General features: G+C 32.5%; 1 protein-coding gene and 1 non-coding gene across 2 annotated transcripts in view; one reads left to right on the top strand and one right to left on the bottom strand.

The window, feature by feature from the left end:
• LOC148276539 (WD repeat-containing protein 47-like) overlaps positions 1-20,861 on the top strand; it is a 208,206-nt gene that overhangs the window by 68,144 nt on the left and 119,201 nt on the right. The window lies entirely within an intron of this gene.
• TRNAA-AGC (transfer RNA alanine (anticodon AGC)) lies at positions 9,534-9,606 on the bottom strand. The gene has a single exon. It is a non-coding gene; the product is annotated as a tRNA-Ala (tRNA).

The raw sequence follows: 20,861 nt of genomic DNA, 5'->3' as shown, positions 1-20,861 counted from the left end.
TAACATCAATTTTTTATTCAATTCGTTTGCGCATTAAAATTCCATTAATGTCCTGATTTTGATTCCCAAACGAGGTGAAAAAATGTTTTTTTTTAAATTTATTAGATTTTCCCTTATGTTTAAAGGTCGATTATCAATCAATGTTTTTATTATATTGTCGTATTTTGTGGTTATTTTGCAGTGCTTTGGAATTTTTATATAACGTCTTAGATCATATCAATGATCTAGAACGGCGCTTCCTAAAAGGTGTTCCGCGAAAACACCATAAGTGGAAATTGAACCTCAAAATATCCTCGAAATAATATTTCCCAGAGGAGTTACAGGACATCGACTGGGTTCAGAATCCATTCGCAGATCAAACCAAACCATCAAAGTTAACTGGGTCGGATTATAAGAATCTGTCCTCTCTAAAACTGAAATTCGAATCTGCTGATACAAACTTGAATGACTTTTAGATTGGAGTTAAATATGAATACCCTGCAGTCGTTGAGAAGGCTATCGCGGTTCTGCTTCTATTTGTATTGACCTATGGACTTGAGAATGGCTTTTCAGCTTACGCCTACACTAAAAACAAGTTCAGAAGTAGGCTGGATGCCGCTCCAGATCTCCGTATTCAATTGTCGGACATTAAATCTAATTTTAGCGCTATTTAAACTGTGAAAAAAGTTCATTCTTTACATAAAATACGTGCAGGTAAAGATTTTAAATTCAAAACATAGTCTTTTTTTCTCAAGTCGAACATTACAACATGCAGTCGTAAATTATAAGGTGTTGATATGTCTGAAAAATAACATTTTTTTCCATTTACTTTTTTACCGTCAAGATGGGGTTCCGCCAAAAAATTATAGATCAATTAGGGTTCCATAGCCAAATAAAACAGGGCACCGCTGGTTTACAAGACAAACGTGCTAAGCATTGTCTTACCATTTGCACTCACTAGAACACTAATTGTTCATCTCTTCCCAAATCGTAGTTGCATATTATGCATAATAAGTGACATGAAAACAAAAACAAAAGCAACTTGTTAAACTTTAAACTCTGTTCCTCAGAGGCAGACGGATGCAAATCCAAACGTCAAATGTTAAACAAGAGCCAAAAGAATCTACTTTCTCTAAGTGATTTCTAATCATTTATAGCATTTATGTGTATTTTCAGTATCTTAATACATTGATTCTTTCATTAAAAGACTTACATTTCTTCAAAATCAATGGACATGATCATAAACTGGATATGAAAATCGAAATGTCATTTCATCAAATTATGGACTGCTCTCCTGAAAAATTAGCAATTCTGTAATTAGCACGTTTGTCTTCTAGACCATCGATATCTCAACTATTATGCAATTTTGTATTTGTCTTATTTTTTGTTAATTTTAATATAGGGTTTCTATTATTTTGTATATTGGATTATGTTTGTAACTATGTATGTATATTTATTTATTTGTAAACGATAGTAGCCAATTAATAATTTGTATTTATTTTATTGACATAAACGTCAAATCCGCCTTTTACAAAAATTTATAACATATTTGGCTTTTTTTTAAACATAAATTTCCTCATACCCAACAGTTATATAAAAAAATAAACCTAAAAATCATATAAGATTTTTATTTAAAAAATAAATGTAAAAAACAAAATTAAATAATAAAACATTCTACAACAAGAAACTCATAAGTACTGTTTCATTCAGCTGGGCGAAGTGAACAAAAAACTGTACATATTATGAAATGCATGAATAAATAAATATAATAACCATTCACCATCTTTGAAAAAGTTCAAAAGGTTTGTTCTATAGGAAATACGAAATATATCAGATACGTGGGAATAACTATTGCCGAGTTCATGAAGTCTGTTTAGTACGGCATTACAAGTATACACTGTCCGTGAATTGTTTCTACAAAACGGTGGCACCTGTCTAGTCATTCTTCCAGGCACCCTGAAGTTGATAAGAGATAATAGTTCATTGCAATCCCATATTGAATTTACAATTTTGAATAAATTTAAAAGGTCTATAATTTTTCTTCTATCGTTGAGTTTTAACAAATTTAATGTTTTTAGTACAAAATCGTAATTTAAAAATTCATGACTGATTCTAAGTTTAAAATTTAAATACCGTAAGAATTTTTTTTGGACTCTTTCAAGAGAATTTCGGTGACAGTTGTAGTAAGGAGTCCACATTGTAGAGTTATACGCTAACTGGCTTCTCACTAATGAAGTATACATCAACTTCAAAGTGCCTATGTTTTTTAATTATTTAGTCACACTTAGTATTATAATATTTTTACGGCTGCCTCGTTGTGTAGCGGTCGGCGCCTTTGTTCTTATTTATTATTAAACTATGTACTTACCTTTTATAAATTTAAAAAAAAATGTAAAGTAACCCGCAGACAAGCTTCGGCTTTGCGGGAACAAAAATACAATTATGTATGTTACTTATTTGTTAAAATAAATAAAATAAAAAATATTTCATATCAACCATGTCGGGAATTGAACCCGACACCTCTTGCACGGTAGGCAAACGCGCTGATCATTATATCAAATGCACAATGTTTTTCCACTAAACTTGTGATGTATGATGATACATACCTATTTGCCTAGCTGTGTGAAACAGTACTTATGATTTTCTTGTTGTTTTACTGTATAATGTTTTATTATTTAAACTTTCTACTGAATATGCTGTATAATTTTTAGGTTATTTTTAAAAATATAAATCTTGTATAATTTTTGATTTGATTTTTTTTTTATAAATCTTGTTTTTAAAATTCATGTTTTTGAAAAAAAAGGAAAAAAATATTAAGCCAAATATGTTAATATTATAAATGTTTGTAAAAGGCAGATTTGCCGTTTATGTTAATAAAATAAAATAAAATAAAATGAAAATAAAATACCAAATTAATGCTCTTAACAGTTGACTAAAATTTATTCAATTAAAAGCACTATAAATTTAAATAAATGGCTATGTGTCACGTCCTAGTATTTACTAACGTAATCTTTTTTTTAACCTCTACAGTAGTAAGATATTATTGACATTTTAAAATGACGGTCGGTAAAATAAATATTTTAAAAGGGATTTATTTTTCTTTGTCGAATCGTCCATAGATGTCAAAAGTAATCAAATTTTAGACAATATCTGGGTTTTAAAAAGAAATAAGTACTCGGTCCCAACCGTAGGGCCATACTGTCCCATATTGTCCCATTTGTATCAACTGCCCTTTGGTAAAAAGCAGTACAATGTAATTGCTCCAAAAATATTTAATGATTTATTGCCAAATATAAAAGACTCAAGTTTTAAAACAATGTTTAAAATAAAAATAACTGCACATATAAATAGTGTAGCGAGAGATTTTTTTGAAAAATATATGTAAATCAATAAACGTAGTACGTTATATAATTGGTACACATATTATTTATATTTTTATGTATTTCATTGCTTTATATTTGTTTTATTATATATTATACTATATTATTTATGTTCAAGTAACATGTATTCTTTGGACATATATATACTTTATATTTGTATGATAATGATTTTTAATTTCTTACATTCGATTAGCTAGGCATTTATAATAAAGTAGTTTTAGTTTTTCTTTTTTATGTTATTGTTTTATCAGTATAGGACTACTTACGCTCTAAAGATAAAAAATCTCCATCTTAGAACAGGCTGTGCCATGTTAGATGGAGACTATCATAAACAGAGAACACTCCGTTTACATTTTACATTAATTGGTTTTATATAGATTCCCTGTTATCAAGTATGTATATTATTTTTTTGCAATAAATTTATAAATAAAATAAAATAAATAAATACGCTTTTTGAGCAGGATTTTTCCCGCCTCACACGCGGGGCGGCGCCAGCCAAGGGGTTAATTCGATTATCGCGGCTGTTTTGTATATTTCCACTTGCTGAATTAGGCCTATTTCAGATTGAACGTATACGTCACGGCAGAATTCCTAGGGTTGACGTATTTTTTTGTTTCTTAAATATTTATTTATTATTTGGTGCCAGGCAATAGTACTAACTAATACACCACGAGGCTGACTAATCTCTACTTGATTTCTTTTGTAAGGGTTTTTTTACTCGACATGTTTTAACAACTAGCCATTAAATTTCTCCGATCGTAAATGTGGTAAATAGGAGCGAAGGTTTTCACGGTCACCGTTATCAATTTGTTTCTTTTTTGGGTTATACAATGTCTGTTGGATTTATTCCGACGTTTCGGCTACCATTGCAGGAGCCATCTTCAGAGTAAACTGAGTTTACTTACAAAGTAGTTTATCTTAATCCGATACTTTATCAGGTCGGGTTGTGGTTCTGTGGCTAGTGTCTCGGACTCACAGATCAAAGGTCCGTGGTTCGAATCTCACTGCCCCAAGTTGATTTACCATTTTCTAATAGTGAGTGATTTACAACTCGTTGAAAAAAGCCATCAAAATTAAATATTTGGGTTAATCATAAGAACGCAAATATTTCTTTTAAGAAAATATAAATAAATCTTCGTGGCAGTACAACGTTCTCATTACAGGTAACCCTCGTTAAGTACGAGGCAAGACCCCACAAGATGGGCCCCTAAAATTTTAAGATGGAGACCTTGGGAGAATAAGAGAGACGTCGGAAGACCTCAAAAAAGATGGTCCGATGACATAGCCGCTGCGGGGGGTAAAAATTGGCTGCAAGCTGCAACCGACCGAAATAGAAGGATATGGAAGAGGCCTATATCCAGCAGTGGAGGACAGAAGGCTGAAGAAGAGGAAGAATGTCCAATGTAGACGATCCGCTACATACCGATAATCGGTGTATAAAAGTGATTTCAAACATGTTTATAACTCGGCGACTAGTTTAATATATTACACACATACTATCGATTACAATTCATTTTAAAATTCGACACCAGGCCGGTTACAATGGGAAGTTCACATTTATCTTTAATTTTATCTACAAAAATAAATTAAATTTTCTGTATGAAAAGCAGAATATGCATATTTTTTTCTTTCTTCTAAACATGTTTAATTATGGGTTACCGACGAAAATACTTTAAATGTTCCTACTAATATACTCATTTTCGTACACAAATATCGGTTTTTCTTTATAGACAGTCGAAGATAACTCTGTCAAATTCCCATCGTAATCGGGACCCAGGGTAAAAACTTTTCGTTACAGTTTGAAACAAAAAGTCGGTTGCACGTATTATATCAAAAGTGTAATTTAGCTTAAGTTCAAATGGTGATTTCTTTGTTTTTTTTTTAAGATTTGAAAAGTGTTTACTTGTTTCCGCAACTTTCATTATTATATTAAAAGATGTTTATAAGAATCGTTATTTTTTGTTTTCCTTATATTCTTGTATTTTTTAACCTTTTAATGCCCGATGTAGCATATTGTCTACATACTTAAAAAAATAAATTAAAACTGAAAAAAATAATCTTTCTTTTTCTCGTTATTATTACCAGTATGTGCATAAAAAACAAACATAAAAATAGATTTTTTTTAGAATTAGATAAATTGGGCATTGAAGGGTTAACAGTGAAAACGCAACAGAATGTGGAAGGAAAGGGCCCTTTCAAATACCTTTGCGGTCAAATGCTTTTTGGCGAAAACCGACTCCACGTAGTATTATTGCAGTTTATCTCTTCCAGCTCCTCGTCGGTCATTGGCTCATCGTGGGTTTTCAATTGGCTTAAAATATCCTCATCCTCAGCACCCTCGAGGCCTCCATTCCGTACGCCTTCAATATTATTTTCCACATAAATGTCTTCTTCCATAATATTTTAATATATATAGCCAAATAATAGTTCCACGATCTTTCTTTGTTTGGTTTAAATCCTGAAGCAGTCACTTCTTCTGTGGAAATATATTTTGATGTTTTTTTTGTATTCTAAAATAAGGCCGTTTCGTCCACGTTCAATATAAAATTGTGGAAAATGGTTGGGTTTAAAAAAAATCGTACTATAACGAATTCGCACTCGCCGGGGACGTACTCAACGTACTCAAAATGAAGTATTGAGACGAATTTATATTAATCTGTTTTTTTCTGTGGAGCGTCGCGTTTTATTTAATATTGCGTTGAATGAAAAAATGTAAATATCTAATATCTGCAAATTGTGATGCACCTTGTACTTTATTTGTATATGCATATATTAAATAATTATTGCACTTTATCTTCATTTTCAAACGTAGATTGATGACTCAAATATGTAAAATTATGTTAAAATATCGGCTTCGCTAACACGTAGAACGAGAAATACGAATTACTCTTATTTTGTATGTTTCGTGTTGGGTGGTTTTTTTGGAAATGCGCCTGAAAATGCTTTCTGCTTCTATTGAATATCAATTGAAGAATGCATTTGCTAGGCTAAATTGACATATTTAGTCGTGAAAATAACACTATCTTCAATAAATTAGTTTCAAATTTGAAGCCAAACATGTATGTAGTCGTCAATTTCTCAATGGTCAACCGATTTAGATGCTTGATCCTCAAAATATTTATTTAAAATTAGGTTTCACGAATAATTTTGTGTGTGCCATCGATGTAACAGATTTTTATCTTCTTTTTCCTAGCACTGACTAAACTTATTGCATAAGTAGGCTGTTGGTCGGCTCTCCTCGTTCTCAGCCTGTGTTTTCTTTGAATCTGGGTATGGGTAGGCCCCCTTGAGGTGATTTTCACAAAAACGGCGCTATATAAATTATCCAAACATATATATACATCGCTTTCTTCCAAGCCGTTTCTCTGATGGATTTTGGAGCATCAAGTTATCTAGGAGTTCCTTGGACTTCCTTTCGGATGATTTGAGGAAGATCCACTGACATTGCCTGATTTATTTATTTATTTTTTTTTTTTTTTAAAAAAGAAATATTTGCGTTCTTATGATTTACCCAAATATTTAATTTTGAGGGCCATTTTCAAAGAGTTGTAAATAACTCACTATTAGAAAATGGGAATCAAGTTGGGGTAAAGTGGGATTCGAACCACAGACCTTTGGTCCGTGAGTCCGAGACACTAGCCACAGGACCACAACCCGATCTATATTGTAGGGTCTGGTGGTCTCCATCTTATGTTCTCGTGCCATCTCTACTGTATCTCTCCCAGATTTCTGTTTTTGTCAGTGACACCCAGGATACCACGAATGCGTGAGCTCTTAGAAAATAAATTTTGTGTTTAAATAAAATTTTCCGGAATTCCTGATGGAAAATAAATCCGACCGTCACAAAAATTTACATTGCTATTTTTGTCTACCTTCTAAGTCATGTTTCTGTCTTTGTTTTTTCTGTGTCAATGCAGATGAAGAATACAGTTGTGTTTTAGCGTTTTCCATTCTATAGCTACTTACTCTCAGGTAAAAATCCTAAAAATGAAAACCGAGCGGGGTAAAGTCGGCTTCGTAGTATAGCGATTGACGCAATCGCCCACCATGAGGTCCCAAATTTGATTCCAGTAGGAGTCGACGTGGTATATTTCTATCAAATGTGTTTTTCATCTCATGTTTAGAATTATCTTAGTTTTACGGGAAAATAGAAGATATATTTTAGTATCTAGTAATAATTTCAAACCACTAATTACTATGTAACTAATAATTTCAATTACCTGACGATGGATTTTCATTCTAAGAATCCGAAAACCGAATCAAATTATTTAAAACTACTGTTGCATTGAAATATTATTGTATCTCTTAAGACTTGATTCTCTAATGTGCCTATACTTAAGATAATATTTTGTTTTGTATAATTTTATCTCAACGCTGTATGCCCAATATTTACCAGTTTAAAGTTGTCTTTATTTATTGTTTAATTAAAATCAATTTATTAATGAGGTACGTATAATATTTTTGTTATTGTTCATCGGCGCATAATAATATGATATTAAAAAATATGTTGACATATTGATCGTAGTTTAGTATTATTCGCAGGTTTATCTAGTCAATCTAGACACACGTTTAATGAATCTGACGTGCAACGTAACACTGACCTTGCGTTTATGTAATTAAGATCAAGATATTGCTGATATAGTATGCACCACTAGTTACGAATAGATCTTAATGTTTACTAAAAAACCTATACACTTTATTTTATAAGCTATCTCTAGTTAATTTTTGTGATGGATCGTACCTAATCTAATTCATAATATAAATGTGTGATGTATTCCAGGATGCAAATAATTAAAGTGTCACCCTGTCTTACAAAAAAATATTGTCTTATGTAAAACTTATTATGAACCACCAAGTAATTTCACAAATTAATTTTAATGTTTATACCTAATTTATATTTGCCATTATGAATCGGTTTGTGGCCCTGTGGCTAGGTCGCGGACTCACGGATCAGAGGTGCGAAGTACGACCGCACTCTACCCCAACTTCATTTCCATTTTCTAACAGTGATTTATTTACAACTCGTTGAAAATGACCCCAAAAATTAATTTTTTTGGTTAATTATAAGAACGCTCAAAAGATTTTTTCATAAAATTAAAAAATACAATATCCCAGTTGCGTTCGTCACACCATTAAGTGCTTGCAAAATATGATGTTTAGAACAGATTTACTCAAAACAGGCGATAAAACCCACTTGTGGGCGCTGAAGGCCTTTAGGGGGGGCGGTAGAAGGTCCAGAGAAATTTAAGGGGCGTTGGGGCGGTTTAAGGGGGCAGATTAAAAAAAGGCTTTCAAAATGTATGGTGAGGTATGAATTGGTCCTGGCTGGTCCTTCCCCGGACCGTGTTTTGTGTTAAGCGATTTGGGAGCTCTGGAAAACGTCTCATTCTAAAAAAAAAACAAAAATGTAATGTGCATCTAATTTTTTCATTGGGAAAATCACAAATGTTAGGTATTAAATAAAACGCGTTACACTGTTTCCGGATAGATGAAGCGTAACTTTCTTTTTGTGAAATATAACCGAAACCCTAGATTAGTATTTTCGACTCGTTGGCTGCTTTCAAGTAAAAATCCTGAAAAAGGAGATCGAGTAAAGATACGTCCGCATCGTTGTGCTGTGGTTGGCGCGTTCGCCTACCATTCTTGTAGCCCCGTCGGGCATTTTCTTCTGGCAAAATTCTGGCAGGGTGAATGTAAAATAGTGATTGCACCAGGAAGTAGATGGCAGTTTGTTCAATCACAAAATAGTTTTTTTTTTCTGGGACTTGCACCTAGGAGTGTAGGACTAATCACCTTACCTTTATGTAACAGATGATCGAAATACGGTGCATTTGGTTTACTAATGCAGCACCTTATGCACCACTAGGTGTGGAAAAGGAAATAATGATTATAAATATTTCGGTGAAAACCTAGGCTCGAAAGTTTGAGTTTAAGTGTGAAGAAAAAATACATTTAAATCTATTATATGTACTCGTGTATATATTTTTTCATCATCAAAGTTCTCTTTCCGCACCTAATGGTGCATAGGGCACTGCACTGGTACACCAATCGTAGCGTATCTTGATCACTTTTGTTACATTATGGTAAAACGACCAGTCTTACCCTTCAGGTACCAGTCCAGGGACTATGAAATATTCTAGTGTGAAAACACAATTTTAAATAAATATTCCATATCAACCATGTCGGGAATCGAACCCGAGACCTCTCGCATGCTAGGCAAACGCGCTGACCATTACACCACAAGGCCGAGAGGAAAAAATACATTAATATCTTTATACTCGTGTATAATTTTTTTAGCTATTTTAATTTGTTATTTTTTCCTGATATGAATTCCTTTCCAAAGTAGCGTGTATAACTATGGCTAATTTTGTTTTGTTATAACGAGAGTGCACTTAGCGCATTGCTAATTATTATTACAATTGAAAACCTCCTTGTAAAATCATCTAATGTCCAAAATTTTCATAAAATTTATTATTGGATTTTATTATTCTCTGTCTATGAGTCCATAAAACGGTTATTTCCGTACATTTCTAAAAAATCATAGGTACCTCGATTCACATTTAAAATACGGTGTTTGTGTGAAAATAGCAAATATCGGCATCAATCTGTATAAATGAAGAAAAAAACGTTTAATTAGCATTTCTACCACTTTATTTTTTTATTTTTTATTATTTAGTTGTAAATATTAACATATTACAACAGAGATGAAGAACATTTAAGAGAAGGTAATATAGAAGTCTAAGACAAGTCATAAGCCCTGTAGATGCCTAGACTTCTGTATTACCTTCTCTTTAATGTTCTTCATCTCTGTTGTAATATGTTAAAATATTTATAACATTTTCAACTTTTGTACAATGCATTTACTGTGTATTTATGATTTTATTTCATTAAAAAATAAAAACAGTAGTAAAACCGTGGTATTCAATTCAACATACTCTTCTGAAAAATAGCTGACTTTTGAGGTTTTTAAAACGCGGTCTTCAATTATTTACCTACTTGCTCACTGTGTCATTCTCCGTATTCTTTTGTTTTAATATAATTTAACTGAACGTGTTTATCAAAGCTATTGTTTTATTTAATGTTGTGTTTGTTTTATCATAATTCTGTACGAACAATAATATTATAATTTTTAAAACACATTTATAATGGGCCTACAGGCGCTTACGTCGTTTATAACTCACGGTAAGCGTAATAGCTATCAGCTCCAACAATACCCATATTATTTTTGCATATTTTGTATTTGCTTTGATAGTTTGATCATTACTCTAGACGCAAAACGAGATATGCAGCATTTTATCTGTTTTTGCGTCGATATTTTAGTATAAAAAACGACGGTTTGATAAATCACATAGGTATGTCAAATCAATGAAATTCTTACAAAGAAAAAATTAAAAAGTCCGAAATCCAGTACTCGAAATCAAAATCGCGTCTTTTTGACAAATTTCATTAGATTTGTGGCGTATAAAAATATCTGCATGTATATTTTTCGTTATTTGGTACGTGTGCATAAGACTTATAAGTGCTTAGAAATTTGTCGTGCGTCATATTAATTATTTTATGAGTGCCTAATAAAATAAAACATGAACTAAATTGAATGATCGATCGTTAGTGTCTTTGTTCTAATACCTGCAATAAACTTATATAATTGGAGTGATTGTGGAAAATGTCACGTCGCGTCTCGTACTTATAGGGATATACATTTATTTATTTTATTTATTCATATTTTACTCTTATAAACTATAATCAATAATAAAAATAATGTGACCTCACTGAGGTTACCCGTGCCGAGGACACTTAACAATTATTAATAATATAGTAATATTACTTGTTCCTCATATATTGATTTACATTTATTTACTTTAAAATCGTTTTGTATTTGTTTGTAAAGAAAACTACATTTTTATTAAGAGTCCAAATAATCTCTACTCGATTTATTTTTGTTGGATTTTTACTTTAGTAGTACCCACTAAATAAATAAAATTAATAAAAAAATCATTCAATAAAAAATAATCCACCCTATTTTTACCGTGTCGTGTGAACGTATACAACTAGTATAGCACATGCCACATATCTTTTCACTCGGTCTCAAGGGTAAATATGATGTAATATAATAATTAGCGTGTCGTCCAGATGTTCATTTTTGTATTTTTTAAATTTATTTATTCATACAAATACATATATATTACAAAAAAAATGATAATAACGTATCCCAAACCCAACCTTTTTAAATAATAACAAAAATTAAAATTAAAAATTATTACATAAACATATATTTCAATACACATCAAAACAACATGCTTAATAGTATATAAATCTATGCAATATCTCGCAGCAGTCTCCTGCAAAGGTCTCTTTCCTTAGACAAAAACCAAACTTGTTCTCTTTCTAAAAAAAACTTTTGGTTTTGGAGAACTTAGTATGTTTATGTAATAATTTGTAGTAATATTTAATAATATGCATGCTTCCACTTTCTATTTAGGGATACGTTATTATTTTTTTTAAATATATATCATTATATGAATAAATTAATATAAAAAAAAAAAAAATATGTACATATATAAATATTAATTACTTATTTTTTATTTATTGCATTTATGAGCTAAGCCAATAACAACAGTTGTATGAAAAAACATATACATATGTATACAAGAAGCAGAACATAAATACATCTAACAAAGACAAATAAGCACAATAAAAAAATGGATTCAGTATATTCAAGAAACACTTCGTTGACATTATAAGACTCGGGCTAAGCCATGCCAATCGTTCTTCATCCCACAATGTTAGTGACAAAGACATCTACAAAAAGCAAGTAGGTCTATCCCGGAGAATATCCAAGTTTTGCGGCAAATCGATTAATCTACACATTCTGGACATTGGAGCATAAAAAAAGGAGATTTAATAAGTTTCAAATTTTGACTTCTAGTGACACAATTGTCGCGGGTAGATTTTGACGGCCCGTGGCGGCCATTTCGTTTTGATGACATCTGTCAAATATTTTATTTTATTTTATTATATTTGGGAAATCAACAGTTCTACATACATATTTTTAGTAAACAAACAGATATAGTGTATAAACTCAGAACTAATAACAGATTTCCACATAGTATACAAAGTTAGTAAAGAAAATATAACATATAAAAATGTTATTTTCATGTACTCAATAATCAAAGATTTTTAAAATATTTATTTTAAGAACATTAAGTTACTGTAAATTGGGCAGGATAAGGACAAGAATGCTTGAAGAGAGGATAAGGAGGGGAGGGGAGATGTACATATTTATTATTATAATGTCTACTAAGTTACATAATACATTTTTAGTGTGAATTTTAAATATGACAGAGTGATGTGATGTGATTTTTTTTTATTATTCAGTTACTTATGCCAAATCACCATGGCAAGTTACACTCTTGATCAGCATGTTCAAATGATAAAATTTTATTATCAAAATGAGTGTTCGTTAGTGCAAACGTTGCGCGCATCGCGCCCATTTTATGGTAGACGTAGTGGCCCTTCACAGTCAACTCTTCAACTTTTGGTGGTTGAATTTGGGATGACCCGTTCGGCAATCAATCAGCCAACACCCGTACGTTCAAGGGACGCAAGATCGGCAAGAACATCGCCGCTGTCCGTGAAAGTGTGCAGTAGAACCCAAGGCAGTCAATTCCTCACCGTGCACAAGAATTCGGCCTTTCGCAGACTTCAACTTGGCAAATATTGCGTCGAGACTACACCCATACAAAATCCAACTGACCCAGTAGTTCAAAGTACATGACCATAGACAATGCCGTTTGTTCGCTGACTGGGCTTAAAATCGTCTAGAAGACGACCCCAATTTTTGCTGAAAAATCATTTTTAGCGTCGAGACGCATTTTTGGATGAATGGCTGTTAGTAATCAAAATAGCCGTATATGGGACGACACTAACCCACGCGAGGTTCACCAGGTAATAATGCATCCTCAAAAAGCTACCGTTTGGTGTGGATTTTGGGCCGGCGGCGTCATTGGTCAAATTGAACCATATGGACCTAGACGACATGTGGTTCCAGCAGGACGGCGCTACGTGCCACACAGCGGACGCCATTGACAATCTGTCTGAACGATTTGAGGGTAAGGTTATCTCTCGCAGGGGTGATTTGAATTGGCCACCAAGGTCATGCGATTTGACCCCGCTAGACTTTTTCTTGTGGGGTTTCTTGAAGTAACAGGTCTATGCAAATAAACAATCGACCGATGCCCCGAAGGTGAACATAACACAGGCCATCGCTCAAATTCAGCCAGATCTACGTGGAAGAGTCATTGAAAATTGGACCACTCGGATCCGTGCCACCGTAAGAAGCCGAGGCGGGCATTTAAACGATTTCATATTTTACACTCAATGGCATAGGATATGTTATGAAAAGGCTTCGAAACTGGTATTCCTCTTGATATATTTCAACTAACGCCCTAAAGCCAGACACTTCTGATTTGAATTGGGTTTGGAATGTGTTGGTCACAGATGCTAATGAAGGTTCCTCGTCGTCTGATGACATTCTCATAGTTAACTTAATAAGTGACGGATTTTTGTTTTATGCAAACAAACCATCGCGCTGTTTCCCCGTAAGGATAAAAAGCAGGATATAGCGCCATATCATTTTATTTTCTTCACAAATATTTTTTTCCCATTTCTTAATATTTTTTTACCACCTTATATAAAATTGAATTTTTTGACTTCGCCTCTTTTTCTAAATGGGAGTCTAATGTTTAAATTTTCTCTGGTATTGTGATCATGTTCATGTTCGCCTTAATTAATTTCTTTCCAAAATTAATTGTTTTTTTTTGCGTTAAGGATAAATTTAAATTATTGAAAAACTTAAAAAGTATTGCATTTTTACCATTTAAGATTATACTACATAAAACAGAAAGAAAGGGAATTACATAGAGAATCATACTTCGTTATATTTTTTTTCTTCTTTTAATGAGGAACTTCAGCCCTACGGGAAATTGGATACAAAAAATGTTTTCTTACGCGGGATAAAAATTAGAGCATTAAATTGTACGGCAAAGTTTCTTGAAAATGTACAGAAAAAATAATAAAAAATATTTTGATAAAAACGCACTACTTTAAATGACGTCACTGGTGCATGTGAATCAACCTATGATCTGAGAGCTGTGGAAGATTTCCGGTCTGCTTGTCGCTTCTGGACCAATAGGAAGAACTGAATGAGAATAAGCGGAAATGAACCTCTGACGTTACACGCGGAGTTATTTCAGAAATACAAAACTTTGAAAAATCGTAGCGCCGATATTACGATATATATATATATATATTTTTTTTTATTTAGTTTAACAGTCTATTAACAAACATTTTTTTTTTAAAAACCACTGAACTTCCTCATTGGCGTCTAGGATAGTTCAGAATTGTATAGACGATACCTAATTAAATTGTATTTTTAATGTTTTCCTTTAGTTTAATATTTTAATTTTAATATTCGTAAAAAAAATATGTCACTTTATTGGCAATGTCGAATATTTCTATATTTATATTAATGTTATTAAATTTCCAAACCCTGAATGAATACTTGTTATTCTGTATATTCTAGTATATTCTGACAATAATTTCTTGCCATCTCAGAACAGGTTTTTACCTTCTGAGATAGCTAATTACGATACTTAGAATTAATATAATGTACCTTTTTAAACCTTATTATGTATGTTGACTACTGTAAGAATAATGCTGTACTTTATTTAAAGCACATACTTTTTTCTACGAAGATGGCTCCTGCAATGGTAGCCGAATTTTCGGAACACATCCAACACCCACGGTATCACCCAAAAAATAAACATGTTGATCTCCTTGTTCTTTTTATTTATAAATGATTTTTTTAATGTTTTGCTATGTATATTTGTTTTAATTTTTATATTATTATTAATGTTCACATTTATGTTTATTTTTTTAATTATTAGTAGTAGTGGTATGTTTTCTAATTTATATTTAATTCTAATTTTTATTATTGTTTATTGTATACAGGTTGTTCTTTAAACCCTGCCACATCCTAAACAACAATGGTCAGTAAAGGCAAGAAGACATATAAGCATATTTAAAAAAATATTTAGACCAAAGAAAATTTAAAAAAAAAACAAATGGTTGCTTACTTCTGCAGGGAGAAGTGAGGGAAGCGTGGCGCAGTATCAGACTCCCCTCTCCCCCTCCTCGTTTCTCCCCTGCAGAAATAAGCAACCATTGATATTTTATTTTTAAAAATTTTATTCATTCTAAAAAAATATTTTAATGTGCCAATATGTCTTCTTGCTCATACTGATCATCGTGGTTTTGGATATGACAGGGTTTAATGAACACCCTGTATAAGAAAACGCATCTAAAAAGAAGGTCCTGCCAAAACACATGAATTTTCTAGCTAGTCGGAACCTAAAAAATGTGGTGCAAATTGAGGTTCATCGGAACCTCTGTACATTTTAAAACAGTAAAATGAATAAGTAAATAAAATTCTGTCGGCACTGAATCAGAACTCATCCACACCCCATGATATATAAGGCACTGCGTTGGATTGTTGCGAATATTACACAGTGAACTTGTAAGTCACTGGGCGAAAGTATCTAGAAGTATTTATCGCTTACGAGGTTCTGACGCGCCGCGTCACTCGCGCCCGCGAACGCGACTCGGTGCCTCGGTGGTCGATCCACCCGACCGACAGCCGACAGTACGTCTCCTAGCTTCCTTGACGCTCGCGCCTCGCACGCCGCGCGTCGTGTGAACCGGCGGAGAACACCGCTCGCTGAGCCAAGTGCGGTTATCGCGATCCGTCATACATAAGTCGGTTGTCGTAGTGCCTCGTGTTTGGTGACTCTAAATTCTAAATATTTTCGTTTTTTTAATCCTTCGTCTGAGTGTTAAGGGCGTGTTTTAAAAAAAATAAAATATTCACATTCGTGCGGCTGCGATATCACATGAGTCTACATATAATTCAAGACTTGATAATTTTAAATGTCTAAATTTGTTGAAAAAAAAAATTTTGAGAAGGAAATTCAATCTTTCGCAGACCATATTTTAGCCCTTGCGGACCATTGGTTGGGAACCAACCATCTAATTAGTTGATTTAATTGTTAGTCACATCACAAAAAAAAATCAAAGCATGTTTTTTTTTCTAGTTAAACTATAAATTTTGATAATATTTTTTATACCAATAATCGCCGTATGTAATATTATTTTGAAAACCTATCATAACAAAAATTCTTCAATTTTCAGTAAAAACTTAACTATTTTAGATTTAAATTTGTTGCAACAGTGAAAACATTTTGAGAAGGGAATACGGATTTCTAAGCATGTACAGAGCTTATGCCCTGTCGTTGGGTGGTTTAAGTGCCCACTTTACACACTGTGTAACATTCACCATTCTGTCTATATTTAAACATCCGCATTTCCTTAACTCTTCCATTTGTTGACTTTTGTGAAGTAAAAGAGCTGAAACCTGTATCATGTGGGTGAGATTCATCCGGCTGAACCAATTCCACCTACTAGACAACGCCTGAAAACAATTTTCCAATTTTTATACTTCTCCAGTTAGTTTAATCAACATGTTTTGAGTATGTCCAAATGTTCGTAGACAATCTAGATTTCCTCCCTAGGGAGTTATTTAGAATAACTAATTCAATGAATTAATGTGATTATCTTAACAAATTGTAAAAAATGTAGTAATTAAACAGTATATCGCTGGTTATAATTTATTTCACTAGCCATAATTGATAAAAATAAAGTTTTTATTTATTTTAAAGCGTTTGTAACAATTCAGTGTATTAAAAAAGAAAAATGAAAAAACTGTGTCCGTCATCATTATCCCCTGATCCGCAACTTATGGTGTATAGGGCACTGCATTGGAAAAGTGCATTCAGTATACCTCGATCACGTGTTACGGGAAGGTAAGGTTATAAGTCTTACGCTTCAGGTGCCAATCCAGGGACAGTGAAATATTGCCGTGTAAAACCTCTTTATAAATAAATATTTCTTGTTGACCCTCCCGGGAATCGTACCCAGGACCTCGAGTATGGTAGGCGGACACGCCCACCACCACACTACGTGTCTAACTTTTCTCCACTTTTTCTACGATAAATACGAACTTGTACGTATGGAAATCATACTGCTGGTAAAAAAATGTATCTCAATAAGCACTACATTGGTGCTTCATTAAATATTTATTTTCACCGATTATTTTATTTCCACTGTTGACGGATTACTAATGATGGAATTATTCAAGTTTTAGGCTTTTATTTACATTTATTTTACAAACATTATGCAAATAACTATTTTGTTTCATTTTTATTATTATTTTTTTTTTAATTTTATTTAGAAAACATACAGTCATACAAAATCAGTATTAAAAACAACAATTTTTTAACATAAAAAGACCAATTAAGTTTTCATAAATTAAAAAGATATAAACATTAAATGTGACAAAAAATAAAAAATAAATAAGAATTTTAAGTGAAAAAAAGATAATTGTTGACATTTGCGTTTTCCATGGAGGTAATAAATTAAAATAAATAAAAATACCGAATGTACACTCCGAGCCATCCACGCACACACAATAAAACACAAACACAATAAAACATACACAAACATATACATTACATGCGGCACATATGCATAGCATAAACCACTCAAGATGTACATTCAGCAACTATCCCAAATAATCGACCCCATGAAGAAATTTTCTGTACAAATGCAACGTGCAGTTAAAAATGTCTACATCAATACTGAGTCCGTTATAATTTCTACAGGTGCGTCTAATGAATGAATTCGAGGTATAATTGTTTTTACAAGTTGGTACATAAAAAAGGGAATTTAATCTAGTATAGCGAAGAGGACAACGGAAACCAATATTTTGTAAAAGATACGGCGAATCAACTATGTTATTGAGAATTTTGAAAAGAAAAATTAAATCATATCTAAGGCGCCTTTTTTGTAGTGATTCTATATTAAAATTGATCAAAGATGCGCTGTAATCATTTTCAATGTTACCAAAACGATATTCCAGGCTCCTTATAAATTTCTTTTGAATGTTTTCAATTTGATTAATATATACATTATATTGAGGGGACCATACTAATGAAGCGAATTCGAGTTGACTTCGCACATAAGTATAGTAAAGAAGTTTTCATGATTTTTATTAATTACAATTACGGCCTAGGCCAATTACATCACTTAGGTACACGAATAAAAATATATAAATGGACAAAAATATAACATAAATACATGTGAGACTAATGCGAGACATTGCATACATATATATACTATTAAGCGTGTTGTCCAGATGTTTTTCAAAATTTATGTTTGTGCAATAATTTTTATTTGTCGTATTCTTTAATAATATGCATGCTTCCACTTTCCATTATGTTTTATTCCAACTCAACACAGAGCTCTTGACTCCATAGAATTAGGGATATATATAGTTGGATAATTTATAAAGCGCCATTTTTGTGAAAATCACCTCAAGGGCGCTGTACAATTAATAAATATCCCAGTACGTCTTGCAGCTACAGAGCGCATGGACGGTTGGGATTCTAGTTCCTCGTTTTCAATTAAGATCAATCAAAAATTATAATAGATAGGAGCTAGATTACAGGACGTCTTGCAGCTACAGAGCGCATAGACAGTTAGAAATTTAGCCCCCATTTACACATTTTAAAAAATGACAAATAAATTTAGTGTATTACAAAATAATAATAATATGAATAGTAAAAGGAGTAAGATTACAACACGCCTTGCTGCTACTAAGCGCATAGACGATTGGAATTCTAGACCCCGTTTACAAAATTAAGGTATTTTAAAGTTGAAATATGAAAGCTAGATAACCAATCATCGTGCAGCTACAAAGCGCATGGATGAGAGGAATTCCAGCAAAGTTAAAACAATATCAATAAATTTATAAAAAATAGAGTATAGTAGTAAATTGGTCAAGTGTTCATACCAAGAAGTAAGCAATAAAAAACTAAATAAATAAAGCACTGTATCAACTCCATGGTTAACAAAAGGATACGTTACTATATAATTTTTTTTAAATATGTATCTGTATACGAATCAATAAATAAATTAAATGTGGCAAAGACAAACAAGGGTAGTAAAATAACGGCATTTTATTGTATTTATTTAGGATATCAACAGTAATACTGCAAATATATAAATAGTAAAAAGGAAAAAAACATAAAATAAAACTCATAACAGATACCCACAAATATACAGTAAACATAAATAAGGATAGGGTGAGAGGGTGTGTATTTCAGTGTGAGGGTGTATTTGAGAGTGTCTGTGTATGTGAATTAGTATCAACAATGTTTTGAGTATGTCCGAATATTTGCAAACTGGCTGGATTTCCTTCCTAGGGAGTTATTTAGATCTAAATTTGTTGCAACAGAGAGGTTCCATATTCCCCTTTCAAAAATGTTCATTTTTCTGTTGCAACAAATTTAGAATAAGTTGTAAAGTCTGGTTGTGGTCCCGTGGCTAGTGTTGCGGACTCACGGGCCAGAGGCCCGAGGTTCAAACCCCACTCTACCCCAACTTGATTTCCGTTTTCTAATAGTGAGTTATTTACAACTCGTTGAAAATGGCCACCAAAATTGAAATATTTGTGTAAATTATAAGAACGCAAATGTTTCTTTTTTCAATTAAAAAAAAACGTAACAATTTAATATTGTCAAAGTAAAGACATTGTAAGAATATGTAATGTACAGTATATTCAAAGAACTCGATCTGCAGGTAAGACTTCGAGCTAAACCATGCCAACACTGTATCAGTGACGAAGAAATATACGGAAAGCGGGTTATAAGATTGCTCTATTTCAGCATCGGAATGAATATATTAATTGTCCCTTCACTCAATTGACCTTAGATGCAATAATATTTCTTCGCTGATTTATTAAACTCGTTCTGTCGCTCAATAATTGTTACTGCCCGTTAACCATCGACATCATAATTGTTACAATAATTTATCATTGCACTGATCTTCGGTTGACGTTTTAACACACATGAGTTCCGTTGAATTGATTGATACATTTACGATATGTGTTAGACTCTTTGAGATATTTACTAAATTACCATTTCATTAGCAGCTTGTGTGGAGCGAGACATTCTGCACACGTTTGTTATGTTTCTACTATCTCATTTGTCATTTTTTCTCACATTAACATAATTTTCTTTACATAATTTATAAATAAAATCAAACACATCGTCGACAGGCGCCGCTCCACGCTGACTACGGCGCTGGCGCTGTTGCGTTTGTTGAATTTTCGTGTTATTTTGTTTGTTCTGTACTGGTGCAGTATGTATAAAATCTTAGGTCTAAAAAATCCTTCTTTTCTCTCGGAAATTTGAATGTTTGCATGTGTATCGTGACTTTTTCCGAATCGATAAGGGCAACGCGATATTTTCTAACCTATATATGCATCCAGTAAGCAATAACGTGTCCGTTTATTACACGTTAATGTAATACCGTCATATGAAAATTGTT

Source organism: Micrasema longulum, unplaced genomic scaffold (assembly GCF_059751315.1).
Source record: "Micrasema longulum isolate JH-2025_06_02 unplaced genomic scaffold, ASM5975131v1 h1tg001205l, whole genome shotgun sequence".
Lineage (NCBI taxonomy): Eukaryota > Metazoa > Arthropoda > Insecta > Trichoptera > Brachycentridae > Micrasema > Micrasema longulum.
The sequence above is the reverse complement of the archived record's forward strand: the minus strand, read 5'-3'. Positions and strand labels throughout refer to the sequence as shown.